This window comes from Oncorhynchus mykiss, chromosome 5 (genome assembly GCF_013265735.2).
Source record: "Oncorhynchus mykiss isolate Arlee chromosome 5, USDA_OmykA_1.1, whole genome shotgun sequence".
Classification (NCBI taxonomy): Eukaryota; Metazoa; Chordata; class Actinopteri; order Salmoniformes; family Salmonidae; genus Oncorhynchus; species Oncorhynchus mykiss.
In genome coordinates, this window is record NC_048569.1 from 11,691,841 (window position 1) to 11,697,840 (window position 6,000).

Here is a 6,000-nt window from a genome sequence, read left to right on the forward strand (position 1 = left end):
GTCGTCTTGGGTTTCCAAGAGGTTAGGCCTATGTTAATTGTAAGGTGTTAAAGTACATCATGTATTACTGGTCATGAGTTGAGAAGTATTGAGAACTTTGATATGCCCGTAGAGTACATTATGTTAAACAATATATTGGAAAATTTGCCAAATTAACAATTTCATTTTTGTATATTCATGAACACAGCAAAACAACAAACGTCCTCACACTGTCGACTGAGTTTATTTTCAGCAAACTTAAAATGTGTAAATATTTGTATGAACATAACAAGATTCAACAACTGAGACATAAACTGAACAAATTCCACAGACATGTGACTAACAGAAATTAAATAATGTGTCCCTGAACGAAGGGGGGTAAGTAACAGTCAGTATCTGGTGTGGCCACCAGCTGCATTAAGTACTGTACTGCATCTCCTCCTCATGTACTGAGCCAGATTTTCCAGTTCTTGCTGCGAGATTTTGCCCCACTCTTCCACCAAGGCACCTGCAAGTTCCCAGACATGTCTGTGTGGAATGGCACTAGCCCTCACCCTCCCATCCAACAGGTCCCAGACGTGCTCAATGGGATTGAGGTCCGGGCTCTTCGCTGGCCATGGTAGAACACTGACATTCCTGTCTTGCAGGAAATCATGCACAGAACAAGCAGTATGGCTGGTGGCATTGTCATGCTGGAGGGTCATGTCAGGATGAGCCTGCAGGAAGGGTACCACATGAGAGAGGAGGATGTCTTCCCTGTAACACACAGCGTTGAGATTGCCTGCAACAAGCTCAGTCCAATGATGCTATGATGGACCCTCGACCTCAAAATCGATCCCACTCCAGAGTACAGGCCTCGGTGTAACTTTCATTCCTTCAACAATAAACACGAATCCGACCATCACCCCAAGTGAGACAAAAACGCGACTCGTCAGTGAAGAGCACTTTTTGCCAGTCCTGTCTGGTCCAGTGACAATGGGTTTGTGCCCATAGGCGACGTTGTTGCCGGTGATGTTTGGTGAGGTCCTGCCCTACAAGCCCTCAGTCCAGCCTCTTTCAGCCTATTGCGGACAGTCTGAGCACTGATGGAGGGATTGTGCATTCCTGGTGTAATTTGGGCAGTTGTTGTTGCCCTCCTGTACCTGTCCCGCAGATGTGATGTTCGGATGTACTGATCCTGTGCAGGTGTTGTTACACGTGGTCTGCCACTGCGAGGACGATCAGCTGTTCGTCCTGTCTCCCTGTAGCCCTGTCTTAGGAGTCTTACAGAACGGGCATTGCAATTTATTGCCCTGGCCACATCTGCAGTCCTCATGCCACCTTGCAGCATGCCTAAGGCACGTTCACGCAGATGAGCAGGGACCCTGGGCATCTTTCTTTTGGTGTTTTTCCAGGCAGTAGAAAGGCCTCTTTAGTGTCCTAAATGTTCATAACTGTGACCTTAATTGCCTACCGTCTGTAAGCTGTTAGTGTCTTAACGACCGTTCCACAGGTGCATGTTCATTAATTGTTTATGGTTCATTGAACAAGCATGGGAAACCCTTTACAATGAAGATCTGTGAAGTTTTTTGATTTTTACGAATTATCTTTGAAAGATAGGTTCCTTAAAAAGAGGCGTTTCTTTTTTTGCTGAGTTTATATTAGAGGTCGACCGATTATGATTTTTCAGCGCCGATACCGATACCAATTATTGGAGGACCAAAAAAACAGATACAAATCGGCCGATTTAAAAATGTTTTTATTTGTAATGATGACAATTACAACAATACTGAATGAACACTTATTTTAACTTAATATAATACATATAAAATCAATTTAGCCTCAAATAAATAACGAAACATGTTCAATTTGGTTTAAATAATGAAAAACAAAGTGTTGGAGAAGAAAGTAAAAAGTGCCATGTAAGAAAGCTAACTTTTCAGTTCCTTGTTCAGAACATGAGAACATATGAAAGCTGGTGGTTCCTTTTAACACGAGTCTTCAATATTCCCAGGTAAGAAGTTTTAGGTTGTACTTATTATAGGAATTATAGGACTATTTCTCTCTATACCATTTGTATTTCATTAACCTTTGACTATTGGATGTTCTTATAGGCACTTTAGTACTGCCAGTGTAACAGTATAGCTTCCGTCCCTGTCCTCGCTCCTCCCTGGGCTCGAACCAGGAACACAACGACAACAGCCACCCTCGAAGCAGTGTTACCCATGCAGAGCAAGGGAAACAACCACTCCAAGGCTCAGAGCGAGTGACGTTTGAAACGCTATTAGCGCGCACTAACTAGCTAGCCATTTCACTTCGGTTACACCAGCCTCATCTCGGGAGTTGATAGGCTTGAAGTCATAAATAGCGTGATGCTTAACGCACAACGAAGAGCTGCTGGCAAAATGCACGAAAGTGCTGTTTGAATGAATGTTTACGCGCCTGCTTCTGCCTACCACCGCTCAGTCAGATACCTAGATACTTGTATGCTCAGTCAGATTATATGCAACACAGGACACGCTAGATAATATCTAGTAATATCATCAACCATGTGTAGTTAACTAGTGATTATGATTGATTGATTGTTTTTATAAGATAAGTGTAATGCTAGCTAGCAACTAACCTTGGCTTCTACTGCATTCGCGTAACAGGCAGTCTCCTTGTGGAGTGCACAAGGACTAGTTAACTGTAAGGTTGCAAGATTGAATCCCCCGAGCTGACAAGGTGAAAATCTGTCGTTCTGCCCCTGAACGAGGTAGTTAACCCACCGTTCCTAGGCCGTCATTGAAAATAAGAATGTGTTTTTAACTGACTTGCCTAGTTAAAAATATTAAATAAAGGTGTAAAAAATAAATAAAAAAAATCGGCAAAATCGGTGTCCAAAAATACCGATTTCCGATTGTTATGAAACCTTGAAATCAGCCCTAATTAATCGGCCATTACGATTAAGCGGTCGACCTCTAGTTTATATTCATGTTTATATTTTCCTATTCATAAATTAATGTACAAATTGTTTTATTTAAATCAAAATACTAATCATATTACAGAGCAAGATGTAAAGTTTCTTATGACACCAATTTTTTCTTTGTAACATCAACAGAGGAAACATTATGGAGTCTTAAAAGAGGCCTAGGTAAGGCAAAAATGTCATTAATATGCCAACTTTAATTATTTCTAAATTATGCTTTTATATACAAATGTCAAACATGTGTCAACAATCCTTCCTCCAAAGGACTTTTCTATGGATTACACTTTGGGGTTCATAGGGAATCATAAGGAATCACTCAAAAGCAGGGTGTGTGTGTGTGTGTGTGTGTGTGTGTGTGTGTGCGTGCGTGTGTCTGTCACATGCCACGTGTGAGTTCATGTGGGCATGGCTAGTCAATGTGTAGTGCACATAAAGAACAATCATTTTTCACATGCCAACCTCAAGGGACACTTTGAGTCCAGAGAAACAGACTAATAATACCATCTACCACTTAGGCATATTATGAACGAAATATTATTTATGAATTTTAACAAACTTTACAAAAATAACTCAAGACCAGGGCTGGACTACAGCATTTGGGGCCCCCTGACACCGACCTCCCCCACCCCCCAAAAAAATACTTTAATATTTTGTTTGTTTTTTACTATTATTTTTGGAAATAAGTGCATTTCCTGCTATTACACACATTTTGCCATGAGGCTGAGAGAAAATGTTGCAGTTTAAAAGCTAATTTCCTGTAATTCTATATGCTCTCTGAGGGCCCCCCGACTTCCAGGGGGGCCCCAGCCCTGCGTGCTCATTTTGTTATCTGTCCCTGCTCAAGACAAATTATATCTACTCTTCATCCACTGTGAAAGGTGTGCACGGCACCCTACAAAAAAGCATGCTGGCTGTGGCGTGTGTGTGTGACTAAGTATCACTTAATTCATAAGAACATCTGCTAAAAATGCCATTAGTGATCGATATTAGGACTTCACTTACTCTAGGAAGGTTCAATGCAATGTTGGCCCTGTGCCATTTGTCACTTCACATGGATGATTGTTCACTGTTAGCCTGGTCACAGATCAGTTTGTTTTATCTTGCCAACTTCTATGGTTGTTGTCAGGCCAAACAATGACCATTGGAGTTGCAAAGACAGCACTGGGACCAGGCTAGTCCACTGCCACTGATGCAAGCTGGCCTGGCCCTTTCTTAAATACCACAGACCATCCATTCCATATCCCTAATCATGGCATTGAGTATATTTATTCATATTGCATATTTTATGCGAATATAATTTCACAGTCAACAGCAATACTGCCTGTGGATGTACTGCTACACACCTTATCTACAAACCTATCCTTAAAACGGATATCTCAATTGTAGCCTAAACATGGAATAATTTATACTCAACAGTGATGAGCCAAGAAAAAGGCATCATACCTCCTGGAGTTGTATGCTTCATTGACTGCACCCAGTAATGCATTATGGACCTATAACACTCTGCTCTTGTTGCAAGGCAAGGCATGCATTGAGTCTCAGCATCCAGCGCCACGTGACCTGAGCAGGCCATTTCATCATGCTTAGCTGGAGGTTAATCTCAGTTGGGAAACCCATGAAGCTTGTTTTTTTTTTCTGAGTCACGTGGTTACTGTGTAGTAACAGTGTAGTAAAGCTACGTGCTTGGGGGATGATAAGGTTATTACCATGACAGCACATGCTTTGAATTCGTCGAGTTGTGAGGTCCCACGTTATCAATTCCAGATGTGAAACAGGCTATTGCGGGAACCAGATGGTTTTATTGTGGAGGAAGAATGCTATATTTAAGGATATTTGACCTCTCTATAAGAACGCAAAATGCAGCAGTAAGCATTAGCCTATATTCGGTGAAAACAGATGAGTTGGTAGTCTATATGGTTGTGAATAGGACAGATGCTGACTATTAATGATGGTCTTATAGGTTATGATGGTAGAGTTCAAACACATTTGATGCGCATTTTAAGCACATCGAAATTGCGTTAGGCTACCAAAGTGTAAAATTGATTTTAAAACGTAAATTAATTGTAATCGATCCAGTATGGAGTATGGACGCAGTCGCTCTGTGAAGCGCGCTCAAAATCATTGCATGATGATCTGTCCTTCCCGTGATTAGTTTAAGCATGCATCCATAGTTTGCCAATGAGTAGATGAACGCTAGAAAATGGGGATGCGGGGACAGAGGACGCTTGAGATGCAAACGACTAACAACTATAGAATGTTACATCCCCTGAAATGTATTTTCTTATGTCGATATCTGTTGAAAGAACCGTGAAGAACCAATAACGTGACTCTTACCGCTTTAGTCCATATTCCAAGCGAATGCTTGTCCATTTTTGACAGGGATGTAATGCTGCTACACAATGACGACATCGAGCATCTTTAGAGGTAGAACTGTAATCCGCCTTATCGGTGAACCATGTACTACTCTTCCTTCTTTCCCAACTGCTAGTGGATTTCTGCGTATGCTCTGCACCATCTAGCCTACGATGGATGACTGACTACACACTACCTGCACCCGGGGCTTCCAATGCGTCTAATATGCATTTAAAAGGGGCGTGCTGATTCGTGTGTGTGTGTGTGCGTGCGTGTGCAAAAGAGAGAGACTACACGCTAGGCTACCGCTACACTGACGCACTACATTATTACTGCTCATCCAAGGACCTATCTATATAACATCTAGTACTGATGTTAGACCTATGTGCTATCGACGCATGACAATCAACCTTGACATTTTCTAATTCTAGGCATACATTTCGTAGATGTATTATATAGCCTTCATAATCAATATGTATTATGTTGTAGTCCACATTTGTACATGGTTACATTTATAATGATTGCCTCATGATCTCGCTCATCAATTTAATTATTGAACTTGATTAATTACTTAAAGATACAAGCATATATTATATACCCTTTCTTTTAAAGTATCACCCTACATTTTTTGGAGGACTGAGTCTAAGGGGGAGGGTCTTTGAATATAAAGCCAAGGAAGAAGAGGTGCAGTCATTGGCATGGTAAATCAAACTATATTCTTA

At 41.3% G+C, this 6,000-nt stretch overlaps 1 protein-coding gene across 1 annotated transcript in view; it reads right to left on the bottom strand.

The window, feature by feature from the left end:
• The window catches only part of ajm1 (apical junction component 1 homolog), a 29,371-nt gene extending 23,868 nt beyond the window's left edge, over positions 1–5,503 (bottom strand). The window contains exon 1 of the mRNA XM_021601673.2: positions 5,261–5,503. The gene's annotated coding sequence lies outside the window, so the exon portion shown is untranslated. The remainder of the gene's footprint in view (positions 1–5,260) is intronic.
• Positions 5,504–6,000: the final 497 nt, after the last annotated feature.